General features: G+C 42.0%; 1 protein-coding gene across 2 annotated transcripts in view; it reads left to right on the forward strand.

The window, feature by feature from the left end:
• The window catches only part of LOC146395162 (ankyrin repeat domain-containing protein 26-like), a 149,272-nt gene extending 137,485 nt beyond the window's left edge, over window positions 1-11,787 (forward strand). The window contains exon 26 of one of the 2 annotated variants that reach the window (XM_085004355.1): window positions 11,617-11,787. The gene's annotated coding sequence lies outside the window, so the exon portion shown is untranslated. Of the gene's footprint in view, window positions 1-3,115; window positions 3,672-11,616 lie in introns of those variants that run through there. The other variant, XM_085004354.1, reaches the window with a different exon arrangement.
• Window positions 11,788-13,593: the final 1,806 nt, after the last annotated feature.

The following is a 13,593-nucleotide window of genomic DNA, read 5'->3' on the forward strand; positions in this document are numbered from 1 at the left end:
TCTTTCCCTCTCCCCCTTTGCAATCACTAGTCTGTTCTCCAAGTCCATAATTTTCTTTTCTGTGGAAAGGTTCATTTGTGCCATGTATTAGATTCCTGATATGTGATATCATATGGTATTTGTCTTTCTCTTTCTGACTTACTTCACTTAGTATAAGAGTAATAGTATAGGTTTGTACAATCCTTCACCTAATCTCATTGGTCTCCCAGTGATAATTTCAAAAGGAGACAAATATGTTTTCCAAAGGGGGTAGATCTTAGGTTGAGGCGAACCAATGGAAGGGCCTTTGGCCAGGGTAAAAATAAACACCTACGATTTTATCCAATTGGGTTTTAACTCTTCCATCTGTTCTTTTACTAGCCCAGAGGACTAAGGGTTGTAAGAATGATGGAAGTACTGCATAACTGACCAAATTTTACAAATTTCCTTGACAATTTGTCCAGTAAAATGGGTTCTCCTATCACTATGTGTTTCTGTAGGGATTCCCCAAATGGAAATCATCTTTTCTAAAATTATTTTGCCTACTGACTCTACATTGGTCCTTCTGCATGGGAATGCCTCAACCCAATGTGAAAACATAAAAGTCACTGGTAACCTTGAGAGGGAGGTATTTGGATAAACTCAATCTGCCAAATTTCAAAAGGGACTTCAGATAATGGAAAGCTTCCTTAAGAACTGGGTAATGGATTTCTGGTTTGTATTTTTGGCAAATTTGTGAGGGAGGAGAGTGGAAAGAAAAGTGACAAAAGAAGGAAAATTGAAAAAGAAGAAAAAGCAAAAAAGCCCTAATTCTGATGGCATCTCAATCCAAGATTCATTAGTCTTCCCCTCAGCCTCCACCAGGGTTTTTCTCCCTTAAGTTGATTTCAGTTGCACTCTGATAAGAGTGCTTCTGTCTCTGGAGAACTCAAAGAATTAAGTGGCATCATCTCCCTACTGCTCTGGGCATGGGGGGTTGGGGGGGCAGGAATTGTGGGTACCATTTATGGAGGATGCCAAGGCCCTGGCTCTGGCTGAGGCAGGTGAGGTTGGGAAGAAACTGTTCCAGCTCTGGACAGTGAGTATAAAAGCAGGATGCTTCCTTAAGTGTTCCCATCCCCTAAATCCTGTGCCAAAAATCATATTGGAACCAGGAAAGGTTTCCTTAGCCCTTCTAAGATCTACCCAACACATAATGATGATGTCTAAATCCCCTAACTAACTAACTAACTATATATATATATATATATATATATATATATGTTCAAGTTAGAATATAAAATATAAATGTATATAACATAGTCCTATAAATGATTCATGATTTAATGTGGTCAGAATTATCAGACTGCAGTAGCCAAGAGGAAGAGTTAAGCATGAAAAGAGAAGGAAAAGCAAAGCAAAATGTTTTCATATTTTATGTTTTTTCTATCTGTGCCTTAAATCACAAAATAATATGTATAAGCAGACATTTCTCATGTTTTGAAATAATTTAATAAATTGTTTCAGAAATATCATATACATTTTATAGGCAAAACAAGTGTAGGCCAAGGAGCACACCTAGCACACAGATCTTGGTTTCTAAATGCAATTCTCCACTAAAAGGAACCATGGATGCATGAAGAAATGACCCAATTCCAGGGCGGGGGCAAGTTCAATGTGATCTTGAAACATCTTGCTCCAGAAACCAAGGACCTGATATAAATGGTGTCTTAACAAAAGAACATGGGATTTGGTTTGAAGATCCTCCTACTGGAAAATTTGGGATAATTTGTGCATTGACAATAAGTAAACAAATGAGGGTAATAATGTTTTTATTGAATTAAAAAAAAAACATGGCAATCATCAAAAGAAGATAAAGAAGATCACATAGGAGGAGGAGAATGCAGAAGGTGCGAAGGAAAGCAGTTCTTTACCAGCTAAATAATATGGAAGGAATGACAGAATTTGCAAAAGTGCTGTTTTTAAACTTCCAATGTAATCATCAATACAAGCTTGGATATCCCATGAGATAGACAGCTTAGACCCTCCAGCAGTGTTCAGTGGTGGCCTCAAGGGCCATTTAGGGTAAGGAGTGAGGACAAGGCTAAAGAAAAGACCTTCTTAATATACCCATTGAGTGAGAGCAACCAAAAAATCCTAGCAACAGGTCATCCAGCCTAGCTGCTCCGGTGTTTTTACCACTGGGGACTTTTTTATCATTTTACCTATAAGGATCCATTATCTTCTCATTCGTTCAACATTCAATAAGTATTTATTGAGCACCTACCTAGTAAGAGGGAATATAAAAGAGGCAAACTTGGCAATATCCCTACTTTTGTGGAGCTCAAAGACTGGAATATTAATGAAATAAACTTATGCCTGTATAAAAAACTGCAACCCTAAGAAAATGGCATGTGCCAAAATCAGAAAGATGGGTAGAGGTTAACTAAACTAAGACCAGAGTCTAATTTCAGTTGGTATGTGTTGACTCATGTTCCCCTTTATTGCTCGAAGATTCTCGCTCATGAACAAATCTCCAATTCAAATGCCGTGTGTTGCATATGAGAAAAATGAGGCCCAGCTTCTGTAAGTTCTTACAGTTTCTTTCTCGAAGAAAATATCAGGACTCCTAAAATGAGTACCAAGTCTTTTATTGGATCAATTTTTCAGAAACACTCAGCTCTATAACCCAAACAGAGACCGAAGAATTAACTCCAGTCACTCAAGTCCCTCCACTTTGCTAATTCATAGGAGGAACTCCCTGAATCTGAGTGACTATGGAGTTCAGCTAGTCAGTGGATGATAAGAAACTGAAGTGACTATACTCACACTTGAGTGAAAATGGTCCTCGATGTCCCCCCAAACCACAATCTACTGAGGAAACTGACCCAAAGTAGAAATAAGAAATGAAAGGAAATACTTACAAGCTTTGTAAAAGTGTTCAAAAAGTTTTTGAGCGCATCCCACAACCATCTCTGAGTTATGTCTCCTTTCTCCAGTATTTAAATATAATTTTGATGTCTGCCAGATTGCTACCTACTTGACCAATTTATGCCCTCAAGGTTAAGTGCTATAATTGTCCGTAATAAGCATAACTACCAGCCTGCTTTTGCTTAATGGTTATAAAGTTTTACGTCTTTTAATAATCCTCCTACAGGTGGAACATCAGTTTTTTCAGAGAACTGACATTCAGCTCAGTATCAAGCGTCAACCCAAATCAGAGTCTTGTTTTTGTTCACCAGAACAACATGAGCTTGAAAATGTGGGGTTGGAAGAAAGAGCACATGCAAAAAATGTTCTTTCAAGAAAACTGGCAAACCAAGGAAATCCCACACAGATTTTGCAACAAAACTTGTCCCCTAGAATGCTTTTTTCTCTACAGATATAATTCAAGTGCAAGAAGAAAAATTATTTTTTCTAGATTTAAGCTCATATAGATGGACCTCTTTTTATTCCGTGTGTTGTATAATCTTCCCTAGCAATACTTACAGTCAAGTTTTTGGAGCTGACACCCTTTTCTCTTTGACTTGCAATGTGGCACTTTTCATACTGCATGCCTACTTCTTTCCACCTTGGGTTGTTGCTGTCATTGGTTCCATCCATGTAAGTGCCTTATTTTCAACTGAAGCTTGGGTTCTGGAACTTCTTCCTATAGGTGCATGTCCATATTAACTCCCTTCCTTACTTGAGTGGAATTTATTTATTTTTTATTTTTTTTTTTGTTTGTCTTTTTTGCTATCTCTTGGGCCGCTCCTGCGGCATATGGAGGTTCCCAGGCTAGGGGTCCAATCGGAGCTGCCACCGGCCTACGCCAGAGCCACAGCAATGCGGGATCCGAGCCGCAGCTGCAACCTACACCACAGCTCACGGCAACGCCGGATCGTTTACCCACTGAGCAAGGGCAGGGATCAAACCCGCAACCTCATGGTTCTTAGTTGGATTCGTTAACCACTGTGCCACGACGGGAACTCCGAGTGGAATTTAGATGTTTTACTTTTGTTTCAAATTTATGTGGAGTCAAGTAAAGAAAATCTGTACTTAGTAAGGAGAGATCATAGGCAATGGGGTTATTATAAAGGAAGGGAAAGCGACTATCACAGTAGGGATTAACTTTGTAAGATCTGCAGATGTCCTAGAGCTCAGGTAAAAAGGAGTTTTCTTTTACAGGGAGGAGTAAGCAAGCTAGAAAGAACCATGTGGGGGGAAAGGAGTGTGGGGCAGCAGCTAGATTCTCGAGTAGAGAATATTTTACCCTGATGCCAATCTGTTCTCGGGAGGGGCTGTGTGCTGGCTCAGGATGAGAGCTGGACCCAAGTTCAGGATCCTGAGGGAAGGAGAGAATCTTAACCAAAGTTTGGTTAACAAACATTTTGTTCCAACTAATCAGTGGGAGCAAGCAGTTCAGCCAATTGTTACGAGGCAAAGAATGGGAACCTAAGGGTCTGTGTTTGGCCTGTAGGTAAACAGAGTAGAAGGGGCAAGAGTGGTTTTTTGGCAGTAGGCACTTTTCCCCCCGAGACACAAAAGGGCAGGAGGATTTTTTAACTATTATCCAGAAACACAGGACGATGGTAAAATCCAACATTGTCAGTGGTCCCATGTAAGGCCAGACTCCAAGAGGCCTGAACACACCCTGTGATGCTTTGCTGGTCCAGAAGCAGAAAGGAGCATCTATGTTATCAGAACGAGTGGGCAGAGTTGTCCCATCAGGGACATTAGCTTTCCTTGTGCCTTCATCTGCCTCCTCCCCTGTTCCACCCATTTAGGAACAAGTATGAGCTCCCTGTGAGCTGGAAAACACCAAAAATCTGGAGGACTCTTTCAGTTCTGCAACCTACTTTCTATACCGTTATGAGATCCAAACACAATGATCTCATTTTAGGATTTTAACTCTCATCCATTAGTCACTCCTTTCAGGAAATGACACTTTACCTGGCCATTAGAATACTGCATATTCATCATTGAATGTATGGAGAATATTCCAATTAAAAAAAAAAAAAACAGCAACAACATCACACCATGTTCTGCAAACTAAGAGGTAATCGCAGTTAATATTTAGTTGTATTTCCTTTCAGGACTTTAAAAAATGTGTAAGCCTCTGTGTGTGCACTTTCATCATCATGTTTTCCTTACTGGTTATTGTAGGATAAGGAAGGTTTATGGTGGTTGATGCTGTTACATTGTTATTGTTGTATATGTGTTTTCTGTTACTCACCTGCCAATGTCCGCCAGCTGAAGACCTCCAGGAACACATCTGTAGTTGAACAAATTGGGTTTATTAATCATTAAAACAGGGATGAGGTTTGGGATGATGCTGATATCTAAGAAAATTATTCTTTAGCATATTGAACAAAGTTCCTTCTTGTCTCAGTTTATTCAGGAATGACAATTGAATTTTCTCAAATACTTGTTCTGCATCCATAAAGACAATTATATTTTCTCCTTTTCTCTACGGATCTGTTAAATTATATTAATGAATTTCCTATTATTAAAAAACCCCAGGAGTTTCCATTGTGGTGCAGTGGAAACAAATCTGACTAGTAACCACAAGGATGCGGGTTCGATACCTGGCCTTGCCCAGTGAGTTAAGGATCTGGCACTGGTGTGAGCTGTGGTGTAGGTCACAGATGTGGCTCAGATCCTGCATTGCTGTGGCTATGGCATAGGCTGGCAGTTGCAGCTCAGAATATATCCATGGCCTGGGAACCACCATATGCCTCAGACACAGCCTTAAAAAGCAAAAAACAAACAAATATCCTTGTACTACTAGAATGCAAGTGTTGGATTATTCCTGATTGAGTATCTAGAGTTGAAGTATCAGAGGTTTATTCAGAATGTCTGCACCTATTCACACATAACACTGGTTTCTAACATTTGTGATGTCATCTTGGCTGTGTTTAGCATCAAAATTATTACAGTTTTGCAGAATAAATTAGAAAACTCATGGCCTCTTTATGTGCCTATAAATAGGTTAAACAAGATAAAAACCTATTATTTTAAGAGCAACACTGGCCCTGTGCTGTCTAGTATGGCAACCACTAGCCACATGTGGCTATTTAACATTTGAAAAGTGACTAGTGCAACAGAGGAACTGAGTTTTTCATTGCATCTAATTTTTTTTTTTTTTTTTTTTGGCTACACTTGCACCATATGGAAGTTCCCAGGCCAAGATCGAATCCAAACAATGTCATATCCTTAAACTACTGTGCCACAGTAGGAATTCCAAATCGTATTTAATTTTAACTAATTTAAGTTTAAATGGCTGCATGTGACTTGTCACTTACTGTATTGGGCAACACAACATTAGAGTTTGAATGAAATAATACTGAGCAAGGCCAGGAATTGAACCTGTATCCTCGTGGATGCTATATCAGGTCCTTAACTCACTGAGTCACTATGGGAACTCCTTCAACACCTTTCTTGATGTAATTCTCTGGCAGCTGTTTCTGTTTTTTACATGGTTATTAGTGTCACTTTTCTATTCTATGGAACGATTCTGGCAATTGGCAACTAAGAATTTTCTTAGAAAAAAATTTCCTCTGAATGTTCAAATTCTTCAATTTAGAGTGATATATCATTTTGCTTACAATGGTTTTAATCTCATTTACATTTTCCATAATGTTCCCTTTTTCATTATTTTTATTATTTTTTTTTAATATTATAATGATTTTTATTTTTTCCATTAGACCTTGTTTATAGTGTTCTGTCCATTTTCTACTATACAGCAAGGTGACCCAGTCATACCTACATATATACATTCTTAATTCTCACATTATTATGCTCCATCATAAGTGACTAGATATGGTTCCCAAAGCTATACAGCAGGATCTCATCGCTTATCCATTCCAAAGGCAATAATTTGCATCCACTAACCCCAAATACTCAGTCCATCCCACACCCTCCCCCTCCCCCTTGGCAGTCACTAGTCTGTTCTCCATGTCCATGATTTTCTTTTCTGCAGAAAGGTACATTGATTAGGTCCCATTGGACCTAATCAAACTGACAAATTTTTGCACAGCAAAGGGAACCAAAAAGAAAACAAAAAGACCACTTACAGAATGGGAGAAAATAGTTTTAAGCAATGCAAATGACAAGGGCTTAATCTCTAAATTATACAAACAACTTCTATAACTCAACAGCCCAAAAAACCAACAACCCAATTGAAAAATGGGCAAAAGATCTGAATAGACATTTCTCCAAGGAAGATGTACGGATGGCCAACAAGCACATGAAAAAATGCTCAACATCATTGATTATTAGAGAAATGCAAATCAAAACTATCATGAGATACCACCTCACACCAGGCAGAATGGCCATCATTAATAAATCCACAACTAACAAATGCTGGAGAGGGCGTAGAGAAAAGGGAACCCTCCTGCACTGTTGGTGGGAATGTAAATTGGTTCAGCCACTATGGGAAACAGTATGCAGTTACTTTAGAAAACTACACATAGGAGTTCCCATCATGGCGCAGAGGAAATGAATCTGACTAGGAACCATGAGGTTGCGGGTTCGATCCCTGGCCTTCCTCAGTGGGTTAAGAATCTGGTGTTGCTGTGAGCTGTGGTATAGGTTGCAGACGTGGCTCGGATCTGGCTCTGGCAGGACCTTAAAGTTACCGAGAAAAGCGTAGCAGCTGGACTGAGAACAGCAAAGCAGAGTGAGAGCCGCACAGATCATCTGAACCACTGAGACACTTGGGCGGGGGCTGGGCGCTGAGACTCAGGCTCCAGAGGTCAGTCCTGGGGAGTGGAATGGGGATGGCATGAGTGGCTAAGGAGCAGTGTGCCACGGGCTAAGGAGGGGAACACCACAGCAGAGGGAACCTGGGAGAAGGTCTGCACGCAGGAGAGGCAAGGCATCGTTGTCAGGGAAGGGAGAGGAGGAGGGGTGGGCTACCATAGGAAACTCCCTGCGCTGGAGCGTGCACAGGCCTGCAGTCTTAGAGGCTGGGGCGGCTCTGCAGAGGCTACGGGTGGTGAGAAGCCTCTTGCTCATTTACAGGAGGTTAGGCACTTCTAGTGCAGGCTACCAGCAGCCAGGCACCTACTGTGTGGGCTAAGGACATAAGGGGGCTAAGTGCGACGTGGTGCCTCCTGCACAATCCACAAGTGGCAGGGATAGACTTCGGCAGTCGTCTCAGAGGCCAGAGTGAGGCATGGCTTGCCACCACTGGGGGCTGTGAGTGGGCTCCACCAGTGACCCCAGTCACCTCAGGGGTTGCCAAAAAAAGAAAAAAAGAGGGCATTGCGACCAAGCACCATACGCTGTTGCTCTCACTCACCTGGGAACACACCCACCCTGCAACTGCCAATGCCAAACGCTCTGGGTGACCCCCAGACAATTGGTCACTGTCCCTTCCTAAGACCCTATAACTAGGAGCAAATGGTGCAGCACCTCCTGCATGGGCTAAGTGGAACAGGGTGCTTCTTGTGTGGTCTGCAGGCAGCAGGGGCAAACCACAGCACTTATCCCTGATTCCAGACGTGGGCGTGCCCTACTGCCATTGGAGATATCTGAACAAAAATCACTTGCAGCCCCAATCACCAAAAGGGCACCACAGAGGAGGGCATTGACTGAACACCACCTGTCGGTGTTCTCGCACCCCCAGGAACACACCTGCCCTGCTGCTGCCACTGCCAAACGTTCCAGGCAGTACCCACATGCTTGATCTCTCTCACTTACCAGGATCCTGCAACTATGAGCAGCCTTTATAACACATCATATGAGGGCTGAGACAGGTTTCTTCATGCATGGTCTACAGGTAGCAGGGGCAAACCACGTAGCTATCACTGACTCGAGATGGTCATGGCATGCTCCCAATAGGGGTCCCTGAACAGGCACCACCTGCAGTTCCAATCACCTCAGAGGAGGGCACTGCAATCAAACACAAGCTATTGTGGCTCTCACTCCCCTGGGAACTCATGCACTCTGCTGTTGCTACTGCCAAATGCTTTAGTCACCTTGAAGATCTGCCTAGAGCTTATTACCACTTCCCAGGGCCGTGCAACTAGGAGTGGCCTGTGCCACCTTCCTGCAGGTCCTTGCTGCTCTTGAGAGCCCAAAAACCAGGCACTGATTGCTGGCCCTACCCATTGCCTCCTTCTCCCTGAAAACACACTGAGCATCCTGGGAACAACAGCCTGCTCACAACAAATGGATCATTGAAGAAATCAAAGAGGAAATCTAAAATACCTAGAGACAAATAAAAATGAAAACATAATGATCCAAAACCTATGGGAGGCAGCAAAAGTGGTTCTAAGAAGGAAATTTACAGCTGCACAGGGTGGTGGAGGGAGAAGCAGAGGTGCTTATGCTCTGGGGTAAGGACTATTTTAATTTGTATGACCATCTCTGAAATAGTACTACTCCCAGAAGAATTGCCTTCTGGCTCCTCTCCCCCCCAGCTTTCCTCCCTCTATGCTCCTGGGTCCTCACATAAGGATGCGTGTGTTGTCCTGTCCCATCATGCTACAGTGATGGGTCCAATTCATGGTTTGAGCTCAGGCAGCCGTCCTGGATGCTTAAATGTAATATACTACCAAGATTCTTGAATGTCACTAAAACCCCTCACTTATTTTACATCCTACAGCTGGGCTGCATTCAAAGTCTGTTTCTTAATTCCTCTTCTAAAAGCATGTGAGTTTCTCATGATCCCATTTCCAGGATAAGTATAGCACACCTTTAGGTACTGACATGGAAGGTAAACTTGCAAAGCGGTCCCCAAATAAAAACAGTGAAGAGAAGAAAAGATGAGATAAGATGATAGGAATAGGAGTTCCCATCGTGGCACAGTGGTTGGCGAATCCGACTAGGAACTGTGAGGTTGCGGGTTCAATCCCTGCCCTTGCTCAGTGGGTTAACGATCTGGCGTTGCTGTGAGCTGAGGTGTGGGTCGCGGACGCGGCTCGGATCCTGCGTTGCTGTGGCTCTGGCGTAGGCTGGTGGCTACAGCTCTGATTAGACCCCTAGCCTGGGAACCTCCATATGCCACGGGAGCAGCCCAAGAAATGGCAAAAAAAAAAAGATAGGAATAAAAGTACAGAAACCCAAGAATGGAGGGTATTCCCAAGTAAGAAGTGAGAACAATGATACTAGAACAAATGATCAAAAATATAATTGAGGAAAGCTGTCCCAAGACAGAAAAAAAAAAAAAATCTGAATGTTTGGATTAAAAAGAACTCTCGAAGTTCCCGTCGTGGCACAGTGGTTAACGAATCCGACTAGGAACCATGAGGTTGCGGGTTCGATCCCTGCCCTTGCTCAGTGGGTTAACGATCCGGCGTTGCCTTGAGCTGTGGTGTAGGTTGCAGACGAGCTCGGATCCCGCGTTGCTGTGGCTCTGGCGTAGGCTGGTGGCTACAGCTCCAACTGGACCCCTAGCCTGGGAACCTCCATATGCCGCAGGAGCGGCCCAAGAAATAGCAAAAAGACAAAAAAAATAAATAAATAAATAAAATAAAAAGAACTCTCTGCATCACAAGAAACATTAGTGAAATGGAGCTCCATACCTAGGGCACCCGGGCAGAATTTTACTAAAAAAAAAAAAAAAGAGAGAGAACTTTCCAATTATGAAAAGAATAAAGAACATTCAAACATACTCTTGAAAAATACAGATTATCAAAAGGAGGAGAATGAAAAATATCTGTTGTACCATCTCTCAGAGAAACTGTTAACATTTTTTTGGCCATGCCAATAGCATGTGAACATCTCCGGGCCAGAAATTAAACCCCCACCATAGCAGTGACCTGAGCTACAGCAGTGACAGTGCCAGATCCGTAACACACAGAGCCACAGAGGAGCTCCAGAACTGTTAACACTTCGGTACATTTCTTTACAGTTCTACTAATTTACATATTATTTTTATTTAAATATGATTTATCTGGGATATACAAATTTATATTTTCTATTCTTTCAAATTAATCCTTTCTACCCTTTTAAATCAATAAATTAATACATATTAATGGTAAGAAACTTGGAAATTGCAAGGAAGTTATGAAGAAACTACCCAGAATCTACTTATCCAGAATTAGTCACAAGTAATATTGGGGTGCATGTCCCCACATTCTTTTTTGTATTTTTTAGGGCTGCACCTGCTGTATATGGAGGTTCCCAGGTTAGGGGTCAAATCTGAGCTGTAGCCACTGGCCTATGCCACAGCCACAGCAACACCAGATCAGAGCTGCATCTGTTACCTACACCAGAGCTCATGGCAATGCTGGATCCTTAATCCACTGAGCGAGGCCAGGTGTGGGTGGAAGAAAATGGGGCCAAAAGCCTCGACTATCCAAAGTTCTTCCTTAGCATAACCTTCTTGGAAAACCATGACCTCTGCAATCTTCTCTTTGCTTACTCTCGTTACATGCTTTCAAGCATGAGGCTTACGGCCCTATTTTCTTTCACCCACAGTTCCCCAATTTTGTTTTTTAAGCTTCTTTTGGATTTCACAAGGTGGGGAAGTGCGGTGAGGCTTATGGTCCTGTTTTCTTCCACCCACAGTCAGGGATCAAACCTGCCTCCTCATGAATGCTAGTCAGATTTGTCTCCGCTGAGCCACAGCAGGAACTCCTCCCACATTCTTTTTATTTACGCTTTTTTACATAGTTGTTATTACTCTGTATTACAATTACAATCTAATCTAATTCTTTTTTTTTAAAGTTCCAGGTGTACAGCATTATAATTCGACATCTGTATGCACTACAAAGTAATCTACCACAAGTCTAGTTACCACCTATCATCAGAGAGTTGACCCCCTGCACCCATTTCACCCACCTCCCAACCCCCTCCCCCTGTGGCAACCACTAATCTGATCTCTGTGTCTGTGAGTTTACTTTTGTTTTAGTGTGTTCATTTGTTTGGGGTTTTTTTTAGATTCCACGTATGAGTAAAACCATGCAGTATTTGTCTTTCTCTGTCTGACTCATTTCACTTAGCCCAATACCTTCAGGTTCCCTCCATGTTGTTGCAAATGGTGGGATTTCATTCTTTTTTGTGCGTGAATAGTATTCTATTGTATCTATGTACCACATCTTCTTTACCAATTCATCCATTGATGGACATTTTGATTGTTTCCATATCTTACCTATTCGTAAATAGTGCTGCAATGAACACAGGAGTGCATGCATCTTTTCAAATCAGTGTTTTTGTGTTTCTTGGATAAATACCCAGAAGTGGAATAGCTAGGTCATACGGTAGTCTTAATTTTTTGAGGACAGTTTTATTCTTAAATAGAGTTAACATAGAACACTTCAAATATTCCAGATGGCAAATGACAAATGACATAGACGCTTAGAGATGAAATAAAAGTTAAGCCACATAATGCTTCAGTAGTCTTTCCTAATCGATGGAAACCCAAATAGATAATTCAGAATGAGTTTTAAAAGTGAAAAAGCCCATAAGAAAAAAACAGTAACTCTTCTATAAGCCCTTGAGGTTTAAATAGTTGGGTCACGAGAAGCAATCCTGAAATACAACAACACATGCTATTGTTCTGAGTTCCATAGTGTAGCGGAACTTTTGTGACAAACACATTTTCTGATTCTGGGAAAGCCAAAGAAGCAGGAAAGGAAGAAACTGGAGGGTCAGGCTTTAGTATTGCAACGGACACCACATCATCCAATAAGAATTCAGACTTTGGAGTCCAGGCTGAATAAGTTCCTTTGTTCTGCAACATCCTTATTGGGGAAGAGAGGCAGAGTGGGAGCCATGCTCAAAGGAAAAAATTATAGCCTTAAATGGTCCCATTGTTAAATGAGAAGAAATGGAAAAGTTACCCATGCATTCAGCACCATAATATCAAGAAGATTGAAGGGAGAAATTAATAAAGATAAAAGTAGCAACTCATGATTGGTAAAAAGAAAAATCTGTGAAATGATAAATCCATCCAAGAGCTGGTTTCCAGGCTGTAGGTCAATTCACTAGAAACAGCTTGCTAAGGATCAAATCCTTTCTCTGCATTTGCAGGTGAGGGCCTTGGCTTTCACTTCAGGGAGAAAATAGGAGCAAACAGAGGAATCTTTCTGTATACTCCCACCCCACATCTATCTGCCAACTTACTTTCTTCTGGGCCTGTGCTCTATCTCCTCTTCTATTACTTGGGATCAACTGTCTATACACCAAGCAAAGACCAGCCTCCCTATCTGTACACTCCCATCTCCTCTCACTTACTCAAGGGTGTCCCTCTCTCTGCTAAATCATCATTGTTCCATCAGTATACAAACAGTCTGTTAGAAGAAACCTTCCCTCAGAGTTCCCTGGTGGCCTAGAGGTTAAGAATTTACTCTTGTCACTGCTGTGGCTCATGTTGGATCCCTGGCCCAGGAAATTTGCATGCCAGTGACACAGCCAAAAAACAAAAACCAAAAACAAAAACCAAAAAACAGCTCTCCCTCGACCTCATGGCGGTCTTCTTTCCCTTGCCACTGCCCCTCTCCTCTGCTCTCCTTTGCAAGAAAATCCCTCAGGAAATGTCCATGGTTCCAGCTCTATCTCATCGCTCATCCTCTCATGAACCCATGGCAGTAAATTGGGTCCCACCACTCCCAAGCATCTCTCATTAGGTCTCATCCAGGTTTCCAGTAGTCAAGGCCATGTTGTCAAGGCCAACAGCCATTTCTCAGACCTCATTCACTCTAC

Source organism: Sus scrofa, chromosome 17 (genome assembly GCF_054392235.1).
Source record: "Sus scrofa isolate SSC_HxYL_T2T_F1_AM1 chromosome 17, Sscrofa_HxYL_maternal_Yorkshire_Landrace_v2.0, whole genome shotgun sequence".
NCBI classification, from domain to species: Eukaryota; Metazoa; Chordata; class Mammalia; order Artiodactyla; family Suidae; genus Sus; species Sus scrofa.